Source organism: Rutidosis leptorrhynchoides, chromosome 5, assembly GCF_046630445.1.
Source record: "Rutidosis leptorrhynchoides isolate AG116_Rl617_1_P2 chromosome 5, CSIRO_AGI_Rlap_v1, whole genome shotgun sequence".
NCBI classification, from domain to species: domain Eukaryota; kingdom Viridiplantae; phylum Streptophyta; class Magnoliopsida; order Asterales; family Asteraceae; genus Rutidosis; species Rutidosis leptorrhynchoides.
Window position 1 is genome coordinate 331,784,289 of NC_092337.1, and position 7,289 is coordinate 331,791,577.

Sequence of the window (7,289 nt, forward strand, 5' to 3'; positions counted from 1 at the left end):
TATGAATGGAGAAGAGAAAGATAGATGGATTTTACGTTCACCAAACTGCGAATTTATAGGCCTGTGAACTGAAAAAGGAGCTCATGCGATCGCATGAGCTTTGCTCTTCAAGGCCATGTGATCGTATGGCCAGCTAGGGAGGCTCACATTTGGTTATTTTCTTCTGCCGGCGGTTTTATAAATAAATATAATATATTAAATAATTATAAGAATTATTTAAATATTATATTATATTTATGTGCATAGTTGACTTGTAATTTTTAGTCCGTTGCGTCAAGCGTTGAGAGTTGACTCTGGTCCCGGTTCCGGATTTTCGAACGTCCTTGCGTACAATTTAATATCTTGTACTTTTTGTTTTGAATCTTGTACTCTTGTAATTTTGAGACGTTTCTTATCAATAATTGGAACCTCGTTGATTGTATTTTGTACTTTTGAGCTTTTTGGTCGTTTGCGTCTTCAATTCGTCGAATCTGTCTTTTGTCTTCACCTTTTATTATTTAAACGAATATTACTTGTAAATAGAACAATTGCAACTAAAAGCTTGTCTTTCTTGAGGAATAATGCTATGAATTATATGTTCGTTTTTAGCATTATCAAATATTCCCACACTTAAGCATTGTTTGTCCTCAAGCAATATAGTCTTGAAATACAAGAATCACTTCTTTATTCTTCACACTTTGTACATCAGTGATTTCTATACGGCGGTATAAACAATGGTAGTAACGATGTGGTTTACAGTCCCATATGACTATATAAAAATTTAGATCCATTAAGGAAATTGGATCTTTATAAAAACATTTGATCTTTTGAAAATTAAATCTAGTTTTTACCCTAGATAAGTTTTCCGGAATAACCCTTCACCGGTGTTTGCAAAATATTTTTGTGGGCTTGGTGGGTTTCAGATTTGAAAATTTTAGCTCAAAACTTGCGGTTTTGTGTCACCCACTTGCTAACCTTGTATTAGGAAAGCAACACGTCCAGTTTACTTCTCCCGTATATTACCTTTCGGTAAACTACCGTCCGGTTGTAAAGGAAAGCGTTGAACAAGCAACTGTTAAGGCAATGTCCCCTGACATGCTTTTAATTATGATCTATAACGTGTCGGATGCAATTACTATCCTTGGTAGGAGCAATAGTAAAGCTCACCCTTATGATTTTTCGGGCTGGTAAAAGGTCCTGTCTTCGACCATGCTATGCAACCACTGTTCTTACGGTTGACACCCGATTTGGTTCAGGTGACCTAATGAATTCCAAGTGAATTCCTAGGATTTTACGTTCAATGGTAATGAACGCATTGAAAATAGGGTTTTCAGAAAACAAATCGGTTTGTAATTTTGATCAAAATATTTTCTCGTTCAAGCTCGAGTTTAGATATCATTGAATTCCATGAGTTTGAATTCTCAATCTTTAAGGTCAATCTCTAGGATTGAGTAATATCAGGCTTAAAAGCTGATTTTTAATCTTTAAGGAGATTATCCTTTCTGGGGATCTGATTCATTAGTCTTATCCAGCTAATTTGCACGGTGCCCCCCATTTTACGAGATAAATCCTTCTCATGGTTAGGATAAATCTGACCACTTGGAGACCCTGTTTAATACTGAGGTCTGTGGATTTCCTGCTGATTTTAGTGATGACTTTTCTAGGTTTTTCGTCAACCTACAGCTGGTCTGGACGACAACTTCATGACCTAACTCAAGAAGCGCGTTTCTTTTTCGGAAGACTTTACTTCCTTTTAATGATGGAATTGATTTATCGTGTAGATCCATCTCTTCTTTTCTTTCATCGGGTAAAATAGTTTAGTTTAGTCCAAAGCAAAAGTATTTTCAGTTATTTGTTACAGAAATATGTGACATATGTTTAAGATAACTTGGTAATTTTTCCCACACTTGGCTTTTATTTTCCTTTTTATTGTTCTCTATTCCATTTTAAATGAATTTTAACATTTTGGTTTGTTTCTCAATTTATGTCCTTTCCGAGGTAACAATAATTTCGGTGTTAACACCTAGTTTTATTGTTCATAAATATGTATAAACATGATTTTGAGTTCATTTAATTGAAAATTTTGAAAAATTTTACTAGAATTGGGTAGTCAGTATATAAGACTAGGGATGTTCTTTATTATCAGAGAGCACTAGATTCTAATACAACTACTACGTTACTAGTATTTTTAATGGTAACCAAGTGTATAAAGATAAAAATTTTAAAAATCCGAAAGAATTTAACCCCTTCCCACACTTAAGATCTTGCAATGCCCTCATTTGCAAGAAATCAGTACAATTTAAATTATTGAGGGTGATTAGCGTAGAAATGATTAAATTTTACCAAAGTTTCCAAACATATTGGCGTTTGTTTGCTGAATGATAAATGGTGCATATCATTTGTTCATTTCGTCTGTTGTTACATCACATTTATTTGTCATCTTGTCGTCAAAATTAGTAGCTTTTGCTGAACTTAATGCCAGTCTTTGAAAATGTGATGTTTTACCCTGTTTTGTATAATCGACAATATACATACATACAAATATAATCATGCATGGCAAATTGAAATGGGACTTAATATCCCACTTTCAAATTCTAAATATGAAATATTAGTACACAATAATAATAAAATAATAAAAATTACACAAATATATATCCAATAACATAAGTTTAAACATGAAAAAGTCAAAAGATAAAAACATAAAAATCATAAAAATAACCAAATGGAACTAAATCAGTCTGGATAGGGGTTCCAGTTCATCTCATCGGGTGGGTTCCATTGTTGGTTATAGGTGTTCTGATAGGCTTGGTTATAGTCATACCGGTTAAAGGGTGATCGAATATCGGGGCTATGTGGCGGAAAATGAGCAGGTCGCGTAGGTACATAGTTATTTGGTACCTGATATGATAGCTGGCTCATGATTTGGTGCTGATGAACTAACCAGCTATCGTGTTGGCGTCACCTATAATCCTCGTATACTCGCTCGGAGTTCCACTGCTCATACATACTATGTCTTGCCGCGTTCGTCATTGCTTCCTCATCTATACGAACGTGGACGTCAAGAATAGCATCTCGAAAGACATCCCTAATGTCTTCCGCCTCCTCCATTTCCTCGTCTAAGCCTCTCTCTACCTGAGGATGAGATCCCTCATAGGGTACTGCCTGGTTACGTCTACTTTTCAATACCTTAGCACCCACATAAACTTTCAATCCTAAGGGCTCAACCTGTTCTCTACAAATCTGTAATGGACCCCCTTGGTTCCTATCAACACCTAAATACTCTCCAATGAGAGTAACAAAAATACCTCCTCCTATTATACTCCCGTCCTGCATTCCCTCTACCATTTTAGATAAATAAAAAGCAACACAGTAAGGGATATTGACAAAGCTTCTAGGATCCCGAATACACTTTAGGTAGAATAAATCATATAAGGTAATTTTTTCTTTATTATGACCTCTTTGTGTAATCGAGTTAGCCAAAAATCTATGAATAATACGAAGCTCAGCTCTGTCAATATGTGTATAGGAGTGTCCTCCTGCTCGTGTAAAAACATCAAAATGTGACATACGCCTCCAAATGGCGTCGGCGTCAAAGTTACTATCTACCCGTTCACCATAATAAATCAAGTTTGTACAATCGGGTAATAGCAACTCACCAGGAGTATATATCTGTAAGGCCCTGGCCATGTCCAGCATGGACATTCTGTACATCCTACCGCCAAGGATAAACCTAAGAAATCTTCTATCATCTATTCTAACTATATTTGTATCAAGTGATACAGTACTCATCAACTCAACACACCATTCCTTATATACAGGTCTACGAATGGTGAAAAGACGTTCCCAATCTGTAAAAGAAGAACTGCCATACCTTTGAACTAAAAGATGTCTAACACAGTCAGCTAGATGGACCGTTTCCAAAGGGGCCCAATCGATTACCCTTGGCACCTCTACATTTTTTGTTACCAATTTGAATTTGTTCCTTTGATATGTCTCGTAATCTCTCCATCTTCTATCAAATCTCAGATTAGGATGTAGAGTGTGCTCAGGAATCGTTGGGAATTCTACTGGCGGCCTCATTGCGAATACTATGAATTCATCAACAAAATGTACCGGATCATAATAAGGTATGTGCTGATCAGGCTGTTGTTGTTGTTCCTGTTGTGGTTCTTGTTCGTGTTGCATTTCTGGTTCTGGTTCTGGTGCTGGTGCTGGTCGTCTAGATGATGATGCTCCTGAACCTCCAGTATCGGCTTTCTGCAAAACACATTAAACACAAAATTTGTGCATCCAAATATGCATTAGTGTTAGCCAAATAACAACTTAAAACAATCACTATAACATGTTAAATCAAAATTAAACTTATACACATTTTCACAATTTTTCACAATTCTACATTTTTCAAATAAGCACATATGAAAATGTATACAAAATTCATAAGCATTTAACTCAAATAACATGTCAAAATAGTCATTACTAATAATTAAACAAGTCTCAAATGGCAATTACATCAAATTAATCAAGTTCATGAATTTTGGACTTAAAAAGTCCACTTTAATCTCCAAAAATCATGTTTAGGATCATTGTTTGGATCATTTAACTATCTAAACATGTTACACTACTCAATTTAGCAATAATTCATGACAAAAATCGGCCATAACCTGTTTATATCAAAAAGCCCCAAATTGCTCAAGAACACAAACCCTACATTTCTAAAAATTTTGAAGTTTTTGGCTTTAAATCATGTTAAATAGCATCAATCTAGGTTATACATGCATAAAATACTAACAATTTAACACTAATTACACTAGAAATTAACAAAATTGCATTAGGTAAAAAAAATTGGTAATTATCAAAAAAACTAGGAATTTATAGAGTTTAGGGGTGTAATTTTTACCAATTTGCTGAAGAATGAGAATCTAGGCATGATTAGAGCAAGAAATTTGATGAATTACGGTGGAAAAATGGCGAAAATTGGTGAATTTTTGGGTGAGTTTCGTGAATGTATGTGTGTGTTTGTGTTGAGGCAGAACCGAACTGCTGTATGTATCAGGCCTGCATTTGGTCCCCATGCGATCGCATGGGTTCTAAGTGCAAACCCCATGCGATCGCATGGGGTGCCGGCTACAGTGATTTCTGATTTTTTTTTTTTTTTTATAAAACCTTATACTTTATAAAACTTATAATTAATTAAATTTTAAAAATTTTGTTTTCCTTTAGGAGCGAGGGCGTTTCGGATCGTTGTCCTAGTCTGTCCCTCGACAAAATTTTAAAATTTGTCAAATCAAAGCGCGGTTTTTAAAAGTAAAGATTTTTTTGGGTTTTTTAATGTTTTTGGCTTACTTTAATTCAATAAGATTAAAAATAATGATAATAAAAGTTCTCGTCCCTCTCTCGGGTAAAGCAATTTCGGTTCAAAGACCTAGTCTTCAACTTACGACGAATTTTAAAAATTATATTTTTAACTTAATGAGATAAAGTAAATTTTTGTTTTTAAATTCACACAACTTAAATATAAAATTCAAAATTAATATTAAAAATTCACACCAAACTTAAAATTTGAAATGCATAAAATTAAAAATTCATATTTTAAAAATTAAAAATTCACACCAAACTTAATTTAAAAATTCATATTATAAATTCACACCAAACTTATATTAATTTTTCAAATATTTACAATTTTAAATATATTGATTTTACAAAGTTTACAATATTAATTTAAGATTTATATATTAATTTTAAAAACATGGTAAAAATAAAATTAAAAATCTTTTTGGCTTTTTATCCCACTTTAATCAATCAAATATTATCAAAAATATACGCCCCTCTTTTCGGTAAAGTAATTTCGGTTCCAAAACCTAATTTAACTCATGACGAATTTTTGAAATATTTTATGTTGATTGATTAAAGATATTTATACCTTAAGAATAAACGTTAAATTTCGCAGTGATGTAATAAATTTTTGTATGATATCAATAATTTCGGTCGCCAAACCTAATTTTATTCAATACCAATTTAATACTTTATAGTGAACAAATTAGCGTTTATTATCAAAAGGTTAAAAAAAAAAAAAAACTGTACAGACTTACCTGTGAGATAGTATTCTTAGTTATATGATCTATCCCATTCATAAGATAGTCGGTTTAATTGGTTTTCCATAGCTACATAGGCGTAACCTCGAGCATTCAGTGTTTTTTCTTCTAAACATATGAACGGTCCGTCTCTGCATAAAGTAACAAATTCGGTAGTTGAATAGGTTTGATTATTTGAACATTTACCTCCATGTGACCATTTTCCGCATTTGTGACATCTTTCTAGGTGTCGTGCTCTTCTTTTCGCTGCGGATTTTGATTTTCCTTTACCAAATTGTAACTTATTATCTTCGCATCTGGATTCTTTTCTAACTCCGTCCAATCTTTCTCTGATTACTGATACTATTTCACTCGGTAGTGTGTCATTATTATGTTTAGTGATCAAAGCATGTAGCATTAAACCATGGTTTAGTTCACAGGCAGTCTTCATTTCCTAAAAAAAATAAAAATTCAGAATGGGGGGAGAAGACTAGTTCTTTAGGGTCTGCTAGGGAAAGACCATTCGGATTCCATTTTCGAGAACTACATGAAAACAGACAATCTAACTCTAACAGAAATACATATTATCCTTTAAAGACTTGATTCTCCCCACACTTAGTTAGCTGTGGTGTTGAAATTGTGATTAACTTCATTGTCGACTTCCATCGGACTATCTATGTAGTGTTTAACTCTGTGACCATTAACTTTAAATTCAATCCCATTTGAATTTATTAATTCTATAGTTCCGTATGGGAAAAACTCTTTTAACTATGAATGGTCCAGACCATCTTGATTTCAATTTTCCAGGAAATAGCTTGAATCGTGAATTGAAAAGAAGAACTCTGTCTCCTTCTTTAAATTCTTTTAAACTTCTGATTCTTTTATTATGCCATTTCTTCGTTCTTTCCTTATAGATTAACGAATTATCGTATGCTTCATGTCTTAATTCTTCTAATTCGTTTAGTTGACTTAACCGTAGACGTCCAGCTTCATGTAAATCAAGATTACATGTCTTCAAAGCCCAAAATGCTTTGTGTTCAATTTCTACTGGAAGATGACATGCTTTTCCATAAACAAGTCTAAAAAGTATGGTTCCAATTGGAGTTTTGTAGGCTGTTCTAAAATCCCAGAGTGCATCCTCCAATTTAATGGACCATTCCTTCGGATTTGATCCTACGGTTTTCTCTAGAATACGTTTTAAAGCTCGGTTGGTATTTTCAACTTGTCCACTTGTTTGTG